General features: G+C 52.0%; 1 protein-coding gene across 1 annotated transcript in view; it reads left to right on the top strand.

Moving 5' to 3' along the window:
* Positions 1–23,430, top strand: part of LOC134601260 (lysozyme C-1-like) — a 56,193-nt gene that overhangs the window by 7,590 nt on the left and 25,173 nt on the right. The gene's annotated exons all lie outside the window — the stretch shown is intronic.

The raw sequence follows: 23,430 nt of genomic DNA, 5'->3' as shown, positions 1-23,430 counted from the left end.
TTGGCAGACTGCCCAGAATCCTTTTGATTCAGATGTGGAGAATATGGTTCCCTCCACATCTACCTGGCTAAAGCACTCAATTAAATCCCCAGTCTCTGGTACCTGCTGCTGTACAAAGTCAAGCAATTGCCTGTAATCAAGTTAAAGCTCCCACTCCATGGTGATCAGGTGGGTCAAATCAGGTTCCAGGTTGCCTCTAAGAGATCCAGTAGGTGTTCCTTATTTTCCAGAATGTCCCAGAGTTGAAACTTCTCAGGACCTCCGAATTCAACATTATAATTAAAGGCCTCTCACAATAAGACAGGCTCTGGATGGTCATTATCCGCTATCACTGGCTACTGCTGAACCACATGCTACCTTAAGGCCTGGTCCAGCCACATATCTCTCTGGACCAAATCCTCTAATTTAAACACTCATTCCACTAGGGGCAGCTCTCCCAAGAATAGCATTTGCACACCCCCTTGATGCCAAAATTGCTGCATAATGGTTGGGAGTTTTTTTTCTCAGGACAAATCAAACCTCCTCGAGGACATTGTTCCAAAGTTACTGCCAGGTCGCATCCCACCAGTCCTGTTTGCTCTCTGCTAAGACAGAGCCTCTGGCGTTATTGAGAAATCTCCCATCAAGATCTGACCTGGCCACTATGCTAGGTAAACTGGAATCTTCCTTCTAAACAAAATTAGGCAGTCTTAGTACAGACATCAGGCACATGGGCCACAGAGTGACAGATCTGGAGGATGGCAGGGATATATTTCATTGTCAAATACAACACCTTGCCTCCACATTGGAAACACACTCCCCTTATATATCAGCACTACAACCTACAATTGATGACCTAGATAATAGAGGTCACTGAAACAACCTTAGAATCAGTGTCTAACCCATTGGGGAAGATACTATCAGATCTTTTCAATCTTATCTTGACTCAACAGAGACTCAACACTACTCCCAGACAGAGCACACCACTCCCTCTGGCCCAAGTGGTTCCCCTCCAGACTCTCCACTGGATGTAATTTGCCATGTTAATTATTTCACTGTAAAGGCATCCATACTGGGCTAGCTGCGGTCAACCTCTCCTCAGCTGTTATTTCACGGTACCCCAATACAAATATACCCAGACTTATCCTGGCTTACACTTCAGGCTAGACTAATTACTGATCACCTAAGAAATCACAACCTCATCAAATACTGTTGGGACTTCCCTTTAGCATTGATTGTATCACATAAAGGATCTACAAACTCTGTTTCTTCCTTTCAGAGGTATCGTCCCCTCTGCCTATTCCTCTGCAGCTCTCTTTCCAGGCAGGTATCCCCACCTCTGCCTGCAATATGACTACCTTTATAAAGGTAATTATGGCTCTTAAGCCTAGCTTTTTTTTACTTTGTCCCTTCAAGCAATGGACCTTTCAGACACTCAAGTCAAGGCCTGGTACTCACCTCATCGACAGGAGTCTCCTCTACAAATCCCACAATGCCATGAATGACAGACACCTCCTAAGGAAAGAAGAAAGGAACTCTCAAACCCTCCTTCCAATCAAAACGGGTTGCTCATAAAGGAACTTTGGCCGGACTCTCCCTCCTCTCAAAGTGACCTGAGATTTTACCTTAAAGCCCATCACAGTTAATAGTCTCTTGAATGCTTCACCCTTTTTGACTCGAGACAAGGCACCCTGTAATTAGACTTGTGCTACAACCCAAGACTCGGATGAGTGACCCCCTGGTGACTGGAAAAAGAAATTCCATAAAATGCACAAAACATCTCTTAACCTAAGCACCCAGGAAAGCAACTATAAATGCCTCACACACTGGCATTACACTCTATTCCAACTCCACAAACTATATCCAAAGACACTATACACTTGTTGAAGGTGTCACCAACCAGGGGCACACTAATCACATATTTGGTGATAATGTGCTCCCATAATAGAATCTCCTTGATACTACAAATAATCATGAAAATGTAAATTTCAGCTACTCCAAAGACATTTTTATCCCATGAACCACCTCTCTAGGCACATACAAATCCTAACCACATAACTCCTGACAGCAGCCGTCAGCTTATTCCAGCATTCTGGAAGATAGCAAAACCTACCACTATTAGGGAGTGGATTCAAAGGGTAGAGAGCATCAGCACAATAGAGGAAATAATTTTTCCCATTTTCAAAAACTATGCAACATACACACTGATCTGGCAGCCATGGAGTTCCTTACTCCAAAACTCATTGTAATTTCAACACAATCACTCCTTATGGAGGACTCTTTCTCCAGGTATACTTCCTCCTACATGATTTACTACTATATAAGCTAACCATCTGCTTCATACCAACAAATATGGACAACACTTTTCCAAATTGACAAAACAACGCTGTTCTGTTTTCACCCTTTTGCAACATACTTCCCAATATCAAGTGACTCCCAGGGGCGGACTGACCACTCAGGCACATCGGTCATGGACCGAGGGCCCGAGACAGCGAGGGGCACGGGCGCACAGCCATGCTACAGCTGGAGAGATCAGAGATCTCTCCAACTGGAACAGCAAAAAATAAATAAAAAATATATTTTCCTTTATTAGGTTGCTGTGGTCCCTGATAGAGCGCAGGGCCCCAGCAACCTACCGCTCAGCATATTACCCCCCTCCTCCCTCCCACTTAATGAGACCTGGCAGCTTCACCTTCTCTCTGCCAGGTCTCCTGCTTCCTGTCCCACGCGGCTCTGTGTGGTGAAGAGGCGGGGCCAGGCAGTGACATCACTTCCTGTACTCTCCTCTCACACAGAGCCCGATCACAGCCAGCAGGGGAAGGAGCAGCAGCCTGGGAGAGACCAGAGAGAGCAGAGAGACAGGTAGGCACTACTCACCCCCCCACTGTGTCACTACTCACCCTCCCTCTCTCTGTCAATGTGTCACCCCCCTTCCCTCTGTCACTGTCACCCCTCCCTCTGTCACTAGTCACCCCCTCCCTCCGTCACTGTTTCACCCCCACCCTCTCTCTGTCAATGTGTCAACCCCTCCCTCTGTCACTGTGTCACCCCCTCCCTCTGTCACTGTCACCCCCTCCCTCTGTCACTGTCACCCCTCCCTCCCTCTGTCACTGTCACCCCTCCCTCCCTCTGTCACCCATTTCCTCTGTCACTGTTACCCCTCTCTCCCTCTGTCACTAGTCACCCTTTCCCTCCATCACTGTGTCACCCCCACCCTCTCTGTGTCAATGTGTCAACCCCCTCCCTCTGTCAGTGTGTCACCCCGCCCTCCATCACTAGTCACCCCCTCCCTCCCTCTGTCACTAGTCACTCCCTCCCTCCGTGACTGTCAACCCCACCCTCTCTCTGTCAATGTGTCACCCCCTCCCTCTGTCACTGTGTCACTCCTCCCTCCCTCTGTCACTGACACCCCCCTCCCTCCCTCTGTCACTAGTTACCCCCTCCCTCCATCACTGTGTCACCCCCACCCTCTCTCTGTCAATGTGTCACCCCCCTCTGCCAATGTGTCACCCCCCCTCTGTCACTGTTACCCCTCCCTATGTCACTAGTCACTCCCTCCCTCTGTCACTAGTCACCCCTCCCTCCCTCTGTCACTAGTCACCCCTCCCTCCCTCTGTCACTAGTCACTCCTCCCTCTGTCACTGTGTCACCCCCTCCCTCACTGCCACTAGTCACCCCTCCCTCTGTTACTAGTCAACCCCTCCCTCCGTCACTGTGTCACTAATCACCCACTCCCTCCCTGTGTCACTGTGTCACCCCCACCCTCCCTCTGTCACTGTGTCACTAGTCACCCCTCCCTGTGTCACTAGTCACTGCCTCCCTGTGTTACTAGTCACCCCCTCCCTCCGTCAATGTGTCATCCCCACCCTCCGTCACTGTGTCGTCCCCACCCTCCCTCTGTCACTAGTCACCCTCTCTCTGTCACTGTCACCCCTCCCTCCCTCCCTCTGTGACTAGTCACCCCTCCCTCCTTCTGTCACTGTATCACCCCCTCCCTCTGTCACTACTCACCCTCCCTCTCTCTGTCAATGTGTCACCCCCCCATCTGTCACTGTGTCACCCCTTCCTCTGTCACTGTCACCCCCCTCCCTCCCTCTGTCACTAGTCACCCCCTCCCTCCGTCACTGTATCACCCCCACCCTCTCTCTGTCAATGTGTCACCCCCTTCCCTCTGTCAATGTGTCACCCCCCCTTCCTCTGTCACTGTCACCCCTCCCTCCCTCTGTCACTAGTCACTCCTCCCGCTGTCACTGTGTCACCCCCTCTCTCACTGCCACTAGTCACCCCTCCCTCTGTCACTAGTCAACCCCTCCCTCCATTACTGTGTCACTAATCACCCCCTCCCTCCCTGTGTCACTGTGTCACCCCCACCCTCCCTCTGTCACTGTGTCCCTAGTCACTCCCTCCCTGTGTCACTAGTCACCCCATCCCTGTGTCACTAGTCACCCCCTCCCTCCATCACTGTGTCATCCCCACCCTCCTTCTGTCACTAGTCACCCTCTCTGTCACCCCTCCCTCCCTCTGTCAATGTGTCACCCCTCCCTCCCTCTGTCACTGTGTCACCCCCTCCCTCTGTCACTAGTCACCCCCCTCCCTCTGTCACTAGTCACCCTCCTCTCTCTGTCAATGTGTCACCCCTCCCTCCCTCTGTCAATGTGTCACCCCCTCCCTCCCTCTGTCACTAGTCACCCCCTCTCTCTGTCACCCCTCCCTCTGTCACTAGTCACCCCCTCCCTTGGTCACTAGTCACCCCTCCCTCCCTCTGTCACTAGTCACCCCTCCCTCCCTCTGTCACTAGTTACCCCCTCCCTCCATCACTAGTCACCCCCTACCTCCATCACTGTCACCCCTCCCTCCCTCTGTCACCCCTCCCTCCCTATGTCACTAGTCACCCCCTACCTCCATCACTCACTCCTCCCTCTGTCACTGTGTCAACCCCTCCCTCACTGCCACTAGTCACCTCTCCCTCTGTCACTAGTCAACCCGTCACTGTCACTAATCACCCCTCCCTCCCTGTGTCACCCCACCCTCCCTCTGTCACTGTGTCACTAGTCATCTCTCCCTGTGTCACTAGTCACCCCCTCCCTGTGTCACCCCCCTCCCTCCGTCACTGTATCACCCCCTCCCTCCCTCTGTCATTAGTCACCCTCCCTCTGTCATTAGTCACCCCTCCCTCCCTCTGTCACTAGTCACCCCTTCCCTCCCTCACTCTGTCATTAGTCAGCCCTCCCTCCCTCTGTCACTAGTTACCCCTTCCTTCCCTCACTCTTTCCTTAGTCACCCCTCCCTCCATCACAAGTCACCCCATCCATCTGTCACTAGTCACCCCATCCCTCCGTCACTGTGTCACCCCCAGTGGCGGATCCAGGGGGGGGGCAACGGGGCAATTGCCCCCCCCGAGAATACCGACGGTCTCCCTCTCCCTCCCCTGCCAGCCCTTAAATGTGCGTGCGGACCGGAGGGGAGATCACAGATCTCCCTCCCCGGTCCGCAGGCACTGTGCTGGCGGCCGGCGGGGGAGGGAGGGAGTTAGAGGGAGGACCCGGAGGTCAGGCTGCAGCTCCTCCGGGTCCTCCTCTCGCGAGATTTGGAGCGTTGCCGCGGTTACCACGGCAACGCTCCAAATCTCGCGAGAGTGAACTCTAGCCCGGGAGCGTGGGCTAGAGTTCACTCTCCCCACTGGGACCACCAATGAATCGCCCACCGGACCACCAGGGAAATGTCCCCCCTCCCCCAGTAAAGGTAAGAAGGGAGGGGGGACATAGAATATTTATTTAAATAAAAAATAAATATATATATATAAAAAAAAAGACCCCATACCCTTATATCACACACACTGCCCCCCATTACACACACACTGCCCCCCATTACACACATACTGCCCCCCATACACCCACACTGCCCCCCATACACACACACTGCCCCCCATACACACACACTGCCCCCCATACACACACACTGACCCACATACACACACACTGACCCACATACACACACACACTGACCCACATACACACACACTGACCCCCATACTGCCCCCATACACCCACACTGCCCCCCATACAAACACACTGCCCCCCATACACACACACTGCCCCCCATACACACACACTGACCCCCATACTGACCCCCATACACACACACTGCCCACCATACACCCACACTGCCCCCCATACACCCACACTGCCCCCCATACACACACACTGTCCCCCATACACACACACTGACCCCCATACTGACCCCCATACACCCATACTGCCCCCATACACCCACACTGCCCCCATACACACACACTGCCCCCCATACACACACGCTGACCCCCATACTGACCCCCATACACACACACTGCCCCCCATACTGCCCCCATACACCCACACTGCCCCCATACACCCACACTGCCCCCATACACCCACACTGCCCCCATACACACACACTGCCCCCCATACACACACACTGACCCCCATACTGACCCCCATACACACACACTGCCCCCCATACTGCCCCCATACACCCACACTGCCCCCATACACCCACACTGCCCCCCATACACCCACACTGCCCCCCATACACCTACACTGCCCCCATACACCCACACTGCCCCCATACACCCACACTGCCCCCATACACCCATACTGCCCCCCCCTACACCCATACTGCCCCCCATACACACACACTGCCCCCCATACACACACACTGACCCACATACACACACACTGACCCCCATACTGCCCCCATACACCCACACTGCCCCCATACACCCATACTGCCCCCCCCTACACCAGGGCCGGACTGGGTATGAAAACCAGCCCTGGAAAAAATTACATACCAGCCCCATAGCATTGCGGAGTCATCAGAATTCAGCTTAACAGCCCATTAAAATGCGGACGGCATATAACGCCGTAACAGCGTTAAAGGGACACTATAGTCACCCAGACCACTTAAGCTCAATGAAGTGGCCTGGGTGCAATGTCCCTCAGTTTTAACCCTTCACATGTAAACATAGCAGTTTCAGAGAAACTGCTATGTTTACATTTGCGGTTAATCCAGCCTCTAGTGGCTGTCTTCCGGACAGACACTAGAGGCGCATCTGCGACGTTGGAGGCACATTTCGCCTCCATCGCGCAGAGTGTCCATAGGAAAGCATTGAGAAATGCTTTCCTATGGACACTTTGAATGCGCGCGCGGCCATGCGCATTCAGCTCCAGTGACGTCGGACGGGGGAGCTGACGTCAGACAGGGAGGAGAGGTCACCAGCGCAGAGGGAGCCTGGTGCTGGATTAAGGTAAGTAACTGAAGGGATTTTAACCCCTTCAGCACCACGGGAGGGGGACCCTGAGGGTGTGGGCACCCTCAGGGCACTAAAGTGTCAGGAAAATCGCTTTGTTTTTCTGACACTATAGTGATCCTTTAAGAGTTTAAGGGGTTATTTTGGCCTGGGGAAGCCGAATGGTTATACACCTATGCTCTAAACCAGGAGTAGACATCCTTTGCCACTCCAGATGTTGTGGACTACACCTCCCATGATGCTTTGCAAGCCTTAATGGAGATGTAGTCAAAAAACAAAGGGAGTGTCGAAGGTTACCTACCCCTGCACTAAACCAAAAATATATAATACAGTTCCTACCCCATAAATATAATATTTAATGCTATAATATTTAATGCTCTCATCCAACCCCCTTCCCTCCACAGTTCCTAATAAATATATTACAAATATAATTCACCCCTGTAGCCCCCTCTATTTACATTTCCTTCTACACACACACACATATATACATATATATATATATATATATATATATATATATATATATATATATATACATACATATACATATATATATAAAAAAATATATTAATTGGGCCACAAATATAAATGTAAAAAAAAATAATCATTGCCTCATCTCAAATTCCCAAGTCGGATCTTTCCCGTCCCCCCCTCCCCCAATACACTGCTGACCCCCCCTAATATACTGCTGTCACTCCCCTCCTCTAATATACTGCTGACCCCCCCTCCCCAATACATTACTGCCCCCCTTCTTCCCCTCCCCAATACATTGCTGCCCCCCTTCTTCCCCTCCCCAAATACATAACTGACCCCCCTCCCCAAATACACATTACTGACCCCCCCTCCCCAAATACACATTACTGACCCCCCTCCCCAAATACACATTACTGACCCCCCTCCCCAAATACACATTACTGCCCACCCTCCCCAATACACATTACTGCCCACCCTCCCCAATACACATTACTGACCCCCCTCCCCAAATACATTACTGCCCCCCTCCCCAAATACACATTACTGCCCACCCTCCCCAATACACATTACTGACCCCCCTCCCCAAATACATTACTGACCCCCCTCCCCAAATACATTACTGCCGCCCCCTCCCCAAATACATTACTGACCCCCCTCCCCAAATACACATTACTGCCCACCCTCCCCAATACACATTACTGCCCCCTTCCCAAATACACATTACTGTCCCCCCTCCCCAATACACATTACTGCCCCCCCTTCCCAAATACATTACTGTCCCCCTCCCCAATACACATTACTGTCCCCCCTCCCCAATACACATTACTGTCCCCCCTCCCCAATACACATTACTGTCCCCCCTCCCCAATACACATTACTGTCCCCCCTCCCCAATACACATTACTGTCCCCCCTCCCCAATACACATTACTGCCCCCCTCCCCAAATACATTACTGCCCCCCCTTCCCAAATACATTACTGCCCCCCCTCCCCAATACACATTACTGCCCCCCCTCCCCAATACACATTACTGCCCCCCCTCCCCAATACACATTACTGCCCCCCCCTCCCCAATACACATTACTGTCCCCCCTCCCCAATACACATTACTGTCCCCCCTCCCCAATACAAATTACTGTCCCCCCTTCCCAATACACATTACTGTCCCCCCTTCCCAATACACATTACTGTCCCCCCTCCCAATACACATTACTGTCCCCCCTCCCCAATACACATTACTGTCCCCCCTCCCCAATACACATTACTGTCCCCCCTCCCCAATACACATTACTGACCTCCCCTCCCCAATACACATTACTGACCTCCCCTCCCCAATACACATTACTGACCTCCCCTCCCCAATACACATTACTGACCTCCCCTCCCCAATACACAATACAATAGGTCCCCCAAGCCCCCTTATTCTTACCTTCAACAACAGTTCAGGGAAGAGAGGCCGCGATGCAGTCTCTGTAGAGCCGCCGCCGCGCAGCCGCCGGATGTGACGTCATGTCGTCATTTGACGCTCACATCCGGCGGCTGACAGGAAGTAGCTGTGCCCTCGCAGAGCAAGCAGCGGCCGGCGCAGGTGTGGCTGCGGCCGTGCGGTTGTGGCTGCGGCCGCACGGCCGCATAAGCAAACAGAAAAAAAAGTGCAGCCACATGTCAAAGCGGCCCCAGGGCTGGCGGCCTACCGGGAAATTTCCCGGTATCCCGGTAGGCCAGTCCGGCCCTGCCCTACACCCATACTGCCCCCCATACACACACACTGCCCCCCATACACACACACTGACCCACATACACACACACTGACCCCCATACTGCCCCCATACACCCATACTGCCCCCCATACACCCACACTGCCCCCATACACACACACTGCCCCCCATACACACACACTGCCCCCCATACTGCCCCCATACACCCACACTGCCCCCCATACACCCACACTGCCCCCCGTACACCCACACTGCCCCCATACACCCACACTGCCCCCATACACCCACACTGCCCCCATACACCCATACTGCCCCCCATACACCCATACTGCCCCCCATACACACACACACTGCCCCCCATACTGCCCCCATACACCCACACTGCCCCCATACACCCACACTGCCCCCCATACACCCACACTGCCCCCATACACCCACACTGCCCCCATACACCCATACTGCCCCCCTACACCCATACTGCCCCCCATACACACACACTGCCCCCCATACTGCCCCCATACACACACACTGGCCCCCATACACACACACTGACCCCCATAGACCTGTACTGCCCCCATACTGCCCCCTCATACACACACACTGACCCCCATAGACCTGTACTGCCCCCCATACTGCCCCCCATACACACACACTGTCCCCCATACACACACACTGCCCCCCATACTGCCCCCATACACCCATACTGCCCCCATACACCCACACTGCCCCCATACACACACACTGCCCCCCATACACACACGCTGACCCCCATACTGACCCCCATACACACACACTGCCCCCCATACTGCCCCCATACACCCACACTGCCCCCATACACCCACACTGCCCCCATACACCCACACTGCCCCCATACACCCACACTGCCCCCATACACCCACACTGCCCCCATACACACACACTGCCCCCCATACACACACACTGACCCCCATACTGACCCCCATACACACACACTGCCCCCCATACTGCCCCCATACACCCACACTGCCCCCATACACCCACACTGCCCCCCATACACCCACACTGCCCCCCATACACCTACACTGCCCCCATACACCCACACTGCCCCCATACACCCACACTGCCCCCATACACCCATACTGCCCCCCCCCTACACCCATACTGCCCCCCATACACACACACTGCCCCCCATACACACACACTGACCCACATACACACACACTGACCCCCATACTGCCCCCATACACCCACACTGCCCCCATACACCCATACTGCCCCCCCCTACACCCATACTGCCCCCCATACACACACACTGCCCCCCATACACACACACTGACCCACATACACACACACTGACCCCCATACTGCCCCCATACACCCATACTGCCCCCCATACACCCACACTGCCCCCATACACACACACTGCCCCCCATACACACACACTGCCCCCCATACTGCCCCCATACACCCACACTGCCCCCCATACACCCACACTGCCCCCCGTACACCCACACTGCCCCCATACACCCACACTGCCCCCATACACCCATACTGCCCCCCATACACCCATACTGCCCCCCATACACACACACACTGCCCCCCATACTGCCCCCATACACCCACACTGCCCCCATACACCCACACTGCCCCCCATACACCCACACTGCCCCCATACACCCACACTGCCCCCATACACCCATACTGCCCCCCTACACCCATACTGCCCCCCATACACACACACTGCCCCCCATACTGCCCCCATACACACACACTGGCCCCCATACACACACACTGACCCCCATAGACCTGTACTGCCCCCATACTGCCCCCTCATACACACACACTGACCCCCATAGACCTGTACTGCCCCCATACTGCCCCCTCATACACACACACTGACCCCCATAGACCTGTACTGCCCCCCATACTGCCCCCCATACACACACACTGTCCCCCATACACACACACTGCCCCCCATACTGCCCCCATACACCCATACTGCCCCCATACACCCACACTGCCCCCATACACACACACTGCCCCCCATACACACACGCTGACCCCCATACTGACCCCCATACACACACACTGCCCCCCATACTGCCCCCATACACCCACACTGCCCCCATACACCCACACTGCCCCCATACACCCACACTGCCCCCATACACCCACACTGCCCCCATACACCCACACTGCCCCCATACACACACACTGCCCCCCATACACACACACTGACCCCCATACTGACCCCCATACACACACACTGCCCCCCATACTGCCCCCATACACCCACACTGCCCCCATACACCCACACTGCCCCCCATACACCCACACTGCCCCCCATACACCTACACTGCCCCCATACACCCACACTGCCCCCATACACCCACACTGCCCCCATACACCCATACTGCCCCCCCCCTACACCCATACTGCCCCCCATACACACACACTGCCCCCCATACACACACACTGACCCACATACACACACACTGACCCCCATACTGCCCCCATACACCCACACTGCCCCCATACACCCATACTGCCCCCCCCTACACCCATACTGCCCCCCATACACACACACTGCCCCCCATACACACACACTGACCCACATACACACACACTGACCCCCATACTGCCCCCATACACCCATACTGCCCCCCATACACCCACACTGCCCCCATACACACACACTGCCCCCCATACACACACACTGCCCCCCATACTGCCCCCATACACCCACACTGCCCCCCATACACCCACACTGCCCCCCGTACACCCACACTGCCCCCATACACCCACACTGCCCCCATACACCCATACTGCCCCCCATACACCCATACTGCCCCCCATACACACACACACTGCCCCCCATACTGCCCCCATACACCCACACTGCCCCCATACACCCACACTGCCCCCATACACCCACACTGCCCCCCATACACCCACACTGCCCCCATACACCCACACTGCCCCCATACACCCATACTGCCCCCCTACACCCATACTGCCCCCCATACACACACACTGCCCCCCATACTGCCCCCATACACACACACTGGCCCCCATACACACACACTGACCCCCATAGACCTGTACTGCCCCCATACTGCCCCCTCATACACACACACTGACCCCCATAGACCTGTACTGCCCCCCATACTGCCCCCTCATACACACACACTGCCGCCCCATATACACACATTGCCCACACTCACACATACACTGCAATACTCACACACACACACTGCAACTGTTACACACACATACTGTCCCACACATACACTGCATCCCTGACATACACTGCCGCTCTCACACACACTCACACACTGTCCCCCTCACACACACTGCACCCCTTACACATTGCACCACTCACACACACTACTGCTCCAATGCACTACTACAGCCCCATTTCCCAGCAGACTTCAGGTAAGTTGTCAAACTGTTCTTAAACGGTTTGACTACTTACTCTGGGAGGGGGTCCCGGCACTATAGACACCATAACCACTACACTGAGCTGTAGTGGTTATTGTGTCTGGATTATTTCTTTAAATAATCTACAAGTGCCCCTCCCGAGATCAGGCTCTGGATCCGCCACTGGTCACCCCCCTCCCTTACTCTGTCACTAGTCACCCCCTCCCTCACTCTGTCACTAGTCACCCCCTCCCTCTAGTGACAGAGTGAGGGAGGGGATGACTAGTGACAGAGAGAGGAAGGGTGTGACTAGTGATCGAGGGAGGGGATGACTGGTGACAGAGTGAGGGAGGGAGGGGTGATACAGTGACAGAGGGAGGCATTGGGTTGACTAGTGGCAGAGGGAGGGATGGGGTGACTAGGGACAGAAGGAGGGTGTGACTAGTGACAGTCACCCCCTGCCTCCCTCTGTCACTAGCCACCCCTCCCTCTGTCACTAGTCACCCCATCCCTCCCTCTATCACTAGTCACCCCCTCCCTCCCTCTGTCCCTAGTCACCCCTCCCTCCCTTACTCTGTCACTAGTCACCCCCTCCCTCCCTCACTCTGTCACCACCTCCCACACTCTTCCACCTGTCACCCTCTCCCTCACACAAGTGATTTTACAGACACTGGGGGTTGTTGAAAATGGTGTCACAGGAACAGGTAAATAAAAGGATAGAGAGATTTTAATAATGAGGGAAGTGAGGGAGAAAGTGAAAAATAGAAGGGAGAACATTAGGAGAATATGGGCTGTGTTTTTAATATATGGATAATTGAGCTGTGAAAATCATAGTTGAGTTTAGGAGGGTTAAGAGTTAAAAAAGGTATTCATTGTGTGAATTCAGCTATTTTAGGTGTGGAGGGCATGATTGGTTTGTCAGGAAAGCCAGGTAATTTGAGCTATCTATAAATGTAATGAGAACTCTGGGAAGGGTGGGTGGGTCTGATTATCATCCAGAAATGCTACCTCTGCATAGGGCAAATCCTGCAGGGTTAGGTGCTGTGAGTTCTGGGTGTAGCTGTTTCAATGCTATAAGAGATAATCTAGGTTAAGATAAGACAGATTGTGGGTGGGCAAGCATTGAGATGTTAAAAACAAAATCAAGGAAAAGGCAGATGAAAGGGAATTTAAATTTAAGGATATGAGTAAATGGCAGAGATCAGATAGGTAAAAGTGATAAATAGGGAACATCATAAATTAACAAGGCTTAGAGTGAAAGAACTAATCTAAACTATTTTCCATCTACTTTAGCAAATATTTATTCCGAGACAACACAACAACAACATACAACTAATGAAACACAATCTAACTTACTAATATAATAACAACCACAAATTAACTAACAATAACAACTTACGCTTATAAAGTCATCAGATCCCACTCACAGTTCACCATTGTGGCAAACCCAGCCACTTCTGACTTATATGTATCGTATGTTGTCCATAGGCTGAATGTATACTGCAAGTTGTTACCTGTGATAATGCTATGTACAGCCGTTCGCCGTACGAATATGGGCTCCCCAAGTAGACCACACCTTCACCAGTCGTGTGGCACCAAGTAACCGATTGCACTCCGGGTGCAATCGGTATTTAAAGGCTCTCCTTGGTGGCCGCCGATCGGCTACCGACCATGCGGCGGTCGGCCATCTTGGATCCTTTGTCTCTGCAGCGGTGTTCGGTCGTCGAGAGCCTGGAACCGAAAACGGCTACTCAATGATTCGAACACCGCTGGACTTCCAGAGCGGTGTGGAGTACCGCGTTTAGTACATTATGTGCCCCATACATATTCGGTACTTTTAGACCGAATTCCCTGTTTGGATGTATTTTGTGCGGCGTTCGGTTAGTTTAGCTGGGATCGGAGCGGTATTCTCACTAAATGTGCCCACCGACCCCAGCTATCTACCGAACGGTCATTCATCTAAAAGCGAGCTGTAATGGATAAACTACAGATTTCTGTATACATTGTCGGTTTTGCTCCACGAGGGGATAATCCACTTAATCGTCCATTTTAGTGGGAGTATCCCCCTCGTGCAGCAATGCCTGTTGGGATAATTGCAATGCCTGATGGGAGAAATCCCCTGTAATAACTGTAAGGAAACCCCTTGCACGGGGAACTGCATAAATACGGAAGTCTGTGAATAAAGCGAGTTAGTTGACTCCCAAACTGTGTTTCGTCCGGTTATTGGGAGGATGGGGAATATTGCCGTGCTTTCTGTCTTGACTGTGGATTTCCTGAGGATACCAACGGATATCGTGGACTAATATACTGCGTTCCGTTACAATTGGTGGCAAGCGACGGGATCCGAACCTTACAGCCGAAAAACAGAGTTCGTGTAACTGGAACTACCGAACGAGGAAAGCAAAGGCAATTCGTATGGAGATTGACTATACCATACTAAAGCGACAGACGTTAAAGGAACTACTGGAAGCCAGAGGGAAAGTAGCCAGCAGCAAAAACAAGGCGACGATCATTGCCGAGCTGATGGAGGGAGACCAAGCCCGCAGCGCTACCCCCCCGGTAGTTATGGAGGAAACACTCTATGAAAGAGAGATGAGGACCAGGCTAGCGTTTTTGCCGCAACCGGTATCAGATGCCATGTTAAATATGGTAATGGCAAATGTGCAGGAATACGTTATGGCACACAGCCCGCAACACACCCTGGCTCGAACCGAGTCAAACCCAGGGTCACTCTACAACCCAGTAAAGCCCAAGATCCCGTACCAGGCCTTCAGGGCTTTTTGCGAGGAAAAGGACGAGATAGACGGGTACTTGCAGGACTTTGAAAGACTGTGTGATCTGCATGAGCTAGAACGGTCCGTATGGGTGCAACTGCTAGCAAGCAAACTAGCAGGTCGGGCAGCCGAAGCGTACCGTGCTGTACCCAGTGAGGACAGCAAAGATTATGCCAAAGTAAAGCGTGCAATCTTGGAGAGGTATGCCATTACCCCGGAGGCATACCGGCGCAAGTTCCGACACTTACGCAAACCAGAGCGAGATTCGCACGCCGAATGGGCACACAAATTAGATCAAGCCTCCCAAGGGTGGATCCAGGCCAGCAACGCCACCACCATGGAGGAATTGCGCCAGCTGATGTTGCTGGAACAATTTTTTAATGGACTATCCCCGGAGACGCAAGAATGGGTACGGGATAGGAAACCCCTTACCCTAACGGAAGCGGCTAGATTGGCCGATCAACATTTCGATGCCCGGAGACCCCAGGGACCCGTAGCCAAAAGCTACTCCCGACCCCCAGGACTACCTAGCGCTACAACACCCCTAGCACCCACCGCTGCCCCGTTCCGTCCCTCCCAAGGACAGATACCGCCACCGTCCAGATACAACGGGCGGGCAAACATCCAATGCCATTCCTGCAAACAATGGGGGCATATGGCCCGAGAGTGCAACCAGAATCGCAGCCGGCCCGCCTGGAATCAGGGCCGTCCAAACCCCGCACCCAGGGCGGCTGCTCACCATTACCAGAGGGACCCCGCCACTCAGGATGTATGGAGTGTGCAGGCGGAGGAACCTCTGGGCATATTGCACGAGGTCATGTCGGTCCGAGCCACTGATAACCGGCAACATCACCGACAACTAGTAACTCTGGAGGGAACCGAAGTGCAGGGTCTGCGAGATTCGGGAGCTACCTTAACCCTGGTAGCCCCCCATTTGGTTTCGGAGGGCACGCATACCGGCGGATCAGTGGCCGTTCGGGTAGCCGGGGGAGCTGTATACCGGCTACCCACGGCGAAAGTACATTTGAACTGGGGTGCGGGAGAGGGGACAATAGAAGTGGGACTAATGCAGAACTTACCAGCAGATGTTGTGTTAGGGAATGATTTGGGTCAGATGACCTCTGCCTTTGTTCCTCAGGCACCCTACCAGGAAGCCCATCCGGTAACCACACGGCAACAGGCACGCACCACGGCTACACCGATACACTCTGAGGCTCAGGTAAGAGACCACGACCCTCACCCGACTTACATATCCTGGGATACCCCGACTACCTTTATCACCGAAGTACAGACCGATCCCACTCTACAAGTCTATAGGGACCGGGCACAAGCTGTCCAGGCCGGGCTAGAGGGGGAGCATTTCACGTGGGAAAAAGAGTTACTGTACCGTGTCACGGCCAAAGACGTGGGGGGGTCCGTCACCTTAACGAACAAACAACTAGTGGTACCTCGGAAGTATAGGCAGGAGCTGCTCAGAATTGCTCATGATATCCCCTTATCAGGGCACCTAGGGATGACCCGTACCCGGTACCGCCTAACGCACGCGTTTTTCTGGCCCGGAATCTCACAGGATGTGCGACAATATTGCACGTCCTGCGACGTCTGCCAGAGAGTAGGAAAACGAGGGGATCGCCACAAGGCCAAGTTATGTCCCCTTCCCATTATCGCCGAACCCTTCAGCAGGGTCGCAGTCGATATAATAGGGCCCCTGCCAAAACCCAGTCCTTCGGGGAAGAAATATATTTTAACTGTGGTGGACTACGCCACCCGATATCCCGAAGCGGTAGCCCTCTCTAACATTCACGCTGAAACCGTGGCGGAAGCTCTCATAAAAGTATTTTCCCGAGTAGGGTTCCCCCAGGAGATAATATCTGACCGGGGCACCCAATTTACTGCTGAGGTTACCCAACAGATGTGGAAAGTGTGTGGCATTAAGCCCATAGTCAATTCAGCCTACCACCCCCAGTCCAATGGACTATGTGAACGCTTCAATGGGACGCTGAAGCAGATGCTTCGGACGTTCGGGGAGACCCACAAAGACTGGGAGAGGTTTCTACCTCACCTGCTCTTTGCGTATAGAGAGGTTCCCCAAGAATCGACCGGGTTCTCCCCATTCGAACTACTGTTCGGGAGGAGAGTACGGGGACCTTTAAACTTAATTAGGGAGCACTGGGAGGGGGAGAGTATCGCTAGCGAAACCCCTATAGTATCGTACGTACTGGAGTTCCGAGACCGACTGGAGGCGCTAACCCAGGCCGTACACACCAACCTCCAGGCGGCCCAACAACGTCAGCGGCGATGGTACGATAGGGGAGCCAGAGACCGCAGCTTTCAAGTGGGGCAGAAGGTTTTAATTTTAAAACCTGTCCGCGCCGATAAGCTGCAGGCCATCTGGCAAGGCCCATACCAGGTAGTGGAGCAGCGATGCGACACTACCTATGTGATTGGCCCCTGCTCCGGGGTAGGGAAGAGACGCATGCTTCACGTCAACCTGCTCAAACCCTACCACGAGCGGATAGAGGATGTGACGGCAATCTGTGCCTCAGCCATGGAAGATCAGGAGAACTTACCATTACCTGATCTGCTAGAACAGGAAGAGCCGGTAGAGCCCTCCCGGGGGGTTCAACTGGGGGAGCGGCTAAGCCCTCGTGAGCGTGCCCAGATACAGGCGCTGATCGTAGCTAAAGGGGCTACGTTCTCTAATGTACCTGGGTACACTCCGCTGGCCACCCACCGGGTTGAAACCCCGGGACAGCTACCTATGCGGCAGGCCCCATATAGGGTCCCGGAATCGGTCCGGACTCATATGAAGGCCGAGCTGGATGAGATGCTGCAGTTAGGGGTTATCGAGCCCTCCGATAGCCCCTGGGCATCGCCGGTAGTCCTGGTACCTAAAAAGGACGGCACGACCCGATTCTGCGTTGACTACCGGAGGCTGAATGACAAGACCGTGTCTGACGCCTACCCGATGCCCCGTATAGACGAACTGCTAGATAAAATGGCACGGGGCCAGTATCTCACTACAATTGACTTATGTAAGGGATACTGGCAGATTCCTTTAGCCGATGATGCCATCCCCAAGTCGGCGTTTGTCACCCCGTTTGGCCTGTACCAGTTCAAGGTCATGCCCTTCGGGATGAAAAACGCTCCGGCTACTTTTCAGCGGATGGTAGATCGACTACTGGACGGCTTCCAGGACTATGCCTGTGCCTACCTGGACGACATAGCCATCTTCAGCCAGACTTGGGAAGATCACCTCCAACATATAGGGGCGATCCTAGATCGTATTGGGGGAGCGGGGTTAACGCTGAAACCGAGTAAGTGCCACATAGGGATGGCCGAGGTGCAGTACCTAGGACACCGAGTAGGGTGTGGGCAGCAGAGACCCGAGCCAGCCAAAATTGAGGCCGTGGCCAAGTGGCCTACCCCCAGGACCAAAACCCAGGTGCTAGCGTTTCTAGGGACTGCAGGGTATTATAGGAAATTTGTACCCGACTACATTACCCTGGCCAAACCCCTGACGGACCTGACCAAAAAGAACCTTCCCCGACTGGTTGTCTGGGCCCCAGAGTGTGAGCAGGCATTCCAACAGCTCAAGACCGCACTAACTAATGCTCCTGTGTTAATGGCTCCTGATCCAACTAAAAGATTTCTTGTCCACACAGACGCTTCAATGTTTGGATTGGGGGCAGTGCTGAGCCAAGTGGGAGCCGATGGCGGAGAACATCCCGTAGCCTACTTAAGCCGCAAGTTATTACCCCGCGAAGTAAGCTACGCCGCCATTGAGAAAGAATGCCTGGCCGTGGTGTGGGCCCTTAAAAAGTTACAGCCGTATTTGTATGGACAACCTTTTTCCTTACTCACAGATCATAACCCGTTGGTATGGCTAAACCGTGTATCTGGAGACAATGCCAGGCTGCTGCGCTGGAGTTTGGCGCTGCAGCCCTTTGACTTTACCATCCACTACCGACCAGGAAAACAAAACGGTAACGCCGACGGGTTATCCAGACAAACAGAATTAGAAAAATGATCTGTGAGTACTCCCCCGGACATCCCCAAGCCTATCCGTTGGGATCAGACTGTGTATGCCGGCTTGGTTCTGGGGGAGCATTGTGGCAAACCCAGCCACTTCTGACTTATATGTATCGTATGTTGTCCATAGGCTGAATGTATACTGCAAGTTGTTACCTGTGATAATGCTATGTACAGCCGTTCGCCGTACGAATATGGGCTCCCCAAGTAGACCACACCTTCACCAGTCGTGTGGCACCAAGTAACCGATTGCACTCCGGGTGCAATCGGTATTTAAAGGCTCTCCTTGGTGGCCGCCGATCGGCTACCGACCATGCGGCGGTCGGCCATCTTGGATCCTTTGTCTCTGCAGCGGTGTTCGGTCGTCGAGAGCCTGGAACCGAAAACGGCTACTCAATGATTCGAACACCGCTGGACTTCCAGAGCGGTGTGGAGTACCGCGTTTAGTACATTATGTGCCCCATACATATTCGGTACTTTTAGACCGAATTCCCTGTTTGGATGTATTTTGTGCGGCGTTCGGTTAGTTTAGCTGGGATCGGAGCGGTATTCTCACTAAATGTGCCCACCGACCCCAGCTATCTACCGAACGGTCATTCATCTAAAAGCGAGCTGTAATGGATAAACTACAGATTTCTGTATAAATTGTCGGTTTTGCTCCACGAGGGGATAATCCACTTAATCGTCCATTTTAGTGGGAGTATCCCCCTCGTGCAGCAATGCCTGTTGGGATAATTGCAATGCCTGATGGGAGAAATCCCCTGTAATAACTGTAAGGAAACCCCTTGCACGGGGAACTGCATAAATACGGAAGTCTGTGAATAAAGCGAATTAGTTGACTCCCAAACTGTGTTTCGTCCGGTTATTGGGAGGATGGGGAATATTGCCGTGCTTTCTGTCTTGACTGTGGATTTCCTGAGGATACCAACGGATATCGTGGACTAATATACTGCGTTCCGTTACAACCATGATAAAACATTATCCCACGTCTGAGCACATGTCTGCTCAGTAGCACAGCCAAGAAGAAACGGGGAGGAATGGAGATAGGGGGATGTGGTTATCTCTGTCCTGACTTGTCAATGTATGGAATTACCTAATTACCATATCAAAGGGTAAAGCTTATCCCCTTGTAAGAAAGGCATAAATGAGCTTGGTCACATGACTCCTGGTCACTATATATTAGTTTGATGGCAAAATGTCATTAGAGATGGGGCTAGAGGATGAAATGGAGTAAAGGCATATCCCAGAACAAAGTTTCATTCGCTGGATAGGGTGTCCGTTCCGATGGCTTGTGGGTCAAAGTATTTCCATACTTTGATGTTATTGCAATTTCCCATTAAATACACTTGAGATAGGCCCATCTGTTCAATATGTCTTAGAAAAGCTTGTTCAACAGAGACCATTCCCCTAGATCTATCTTTACTCTGATCAGGATTTCGGCTACAGATTTGTCTGGATGTGGAGAAATTTTTGAAGCCAGGGCATCGTAGATTCCAGAATTCTTATCAAGCTGTGGCTCTTGGTTCCTTCTTGATGGTTTATGGGGGTTAGAATCATAACCGTTGTCTAACCAAACTTTCACCCATCTTTGGTACAGGGAATGATAAAATACATTGGGCCCTATAAATACTGCTAGCAACTTGAGTACGTTTGATGGAAAGTTTGGGCTGAAGTTTTCCACTGTCCTTGGGATATCTGGTCTTGTAGATAAGCTGCCTATCGCAAGTGACTGGCATCTGTAATGAGTATGATCCAAAGGACTTCTCCTAAAGGAAATCCCCTGTAAATGTTCATGCTGATCAGCCACCATAGGAAGGAATTATGAACTTTGGAAGGATTCCTGATAGGTTGGAGAAGGCTGCCTGACTTGAATTGTTTCATGAAATTCTCCTGCAAAGGCCTCATCCTCCACTGAGCCCATCCTGTCAGCCCTGTGGGGGAAGACATTGACCCAGAAGACTCATGATGTTCTCTGCTATAGCCACATTGACAGCCAATCTTTGGCTGAACCAGAACTTTTACGTATGCGTTATACATCATGTGTCCCTCGTTCGGTCCACACGTGAGCAGAAGCATGGACTGAATGCTGAAATTTAGTGCAAATGTTTGGAGGTTACAAAAAGCGGTTAACGGATAGACCTTAACTCTGAACATCCAGTAGCAATGATTTTGGGTTAATTTAGTGCAAATTCAATGACCTTTTTGTCCTGAATCTGGATAGAAAACTAACCATGAATCATGAAGAAATTTCAAAATTACAATTTAAAAATTGTGAATGAAGGAGATGGGAGGTGAACACTCTAGTCCAAATACAGTCAGAGTGCATAATGGATTCCAGGCACCACTAGATCACCAGGAAGCTCTATATATATCCAGGCAGGAGGGTGTAGTCCCAGTGTATATATTACTTGCTACCTCTAGGGTCACAGCAAGTTGCCCTCAAACACTAAAAGGGGACACCTTTGCACAGGGTCATATCCTGAAGCTTCTTAAGGAAAAGAGACTTTACTCCCTTAGGGTAAAGATCAGGGCTTATCCTTGTCTAAGACCTTGGTAAATTGCTCCTTTTGTGATATGCCTAGTTCTTAAATCTAAACCCACAGTGTTTAACCCCATCATACACCACAACCTCATGACTTTCTAATGTGCATATGCATTGTCTCTTACTCTAAATTTTCTAATTGTCACATATTTTTACTCATATACCATTTTTTGATCTATATATCTATTTTGTAATCCAATTGAATTGTTGTGGGTTACCCACACTTGCAGCATACTAGGTATGGTTATTTGGTTCCCTAGTGGTACCTTTTTGTTATTTTCTTATAAAAATAGGATCCACCAGAATTGTAAAGATAATTTTTCATATATAATTACACACACACATATACACATTGACAACGGGTAAAGTTTATAGATGGTGGAATGGTAAACTCTGGAATGTGACTTTGCTCCATTTAACCCCATATACTCAAAGGCTATTGAGACCTACTGTTTGTGTGGGGTGTTATCTCCATCTTCTGTTGGGGAGAAGCACCAACTATGTTGTTTCCCAGAACCATGTCCAGCTGCAGGTGTGAGGTACTATCCATACTGGTTCTTGTAATTACACTCTGCCACTAAGGGTACATGCCAACTGCTCCCTCACCTTGGCTATCATTCAGCCACTCAGAAGGAGTGCCATTTACACCCACTCCAAAAGACAGTCTGGCACTGGGCACTGGCTACCTCCTTAACACACTGCTGCTGGAAAGAGGTGACAACCCCGCCATCATATTGTACATTATTATAACTTTAGGAAGTGGTGCCTCCTGCATCAGTTCCAAAATCCAAGCCCCAAACCAATGGGAAGGAGTGAAAGCTGCAGCTTCTCCCTGGAACTTATTCGTTCTCAGGGAAGGGGTGCTGCCTACACTGGTTCCCTGGTACACCTCCTGCTACTGGTAAGAAGTTCCAAAGACACGATCTCCACACATCTCCTCCTAAGCACTTGCGTATGGTCCCCTCCAAATTTGTGGTTGTTGTAAAACTGTTATTTTTTTTTTGCTTGTCCTTGAATTTCCCTCTGATAATCACTATAAACTAGCTTATCAACTCAAGATCACAGGGTCCATTTGGGCAGAGGTGCTATAATGCCAGTAATTCTGGTAGCATACTTGTGAATTAATTTTCATTATAGCCACATAGCTCACTGACCACTTGCCCTTTCTTTCCAAGTTGGCGATGTTCTCTTGGCATCCACCAAACCCAGATTCTTCCATCAGACTGC

This window comes from Pelobates fuscus, chromosome 3 (assembly GCF_036172605.1).
Source record: "Pelobates fuscus isolate aPelFus1 chromosome 3, aPelFus1.pri, whole genome shotgun sequence".
Taxonomy (NCBI): Eukaryota; Metazoa; Chordata; class Amphibia; order Anura; family Pelobatidae; genus Pelobates; species Pelobates fuscus.
The sequence above is the reverse complement of the archived record's forward strand: the minus strand, read 5'-3'. Positions and strand labels throughout refer to the sequence as shown.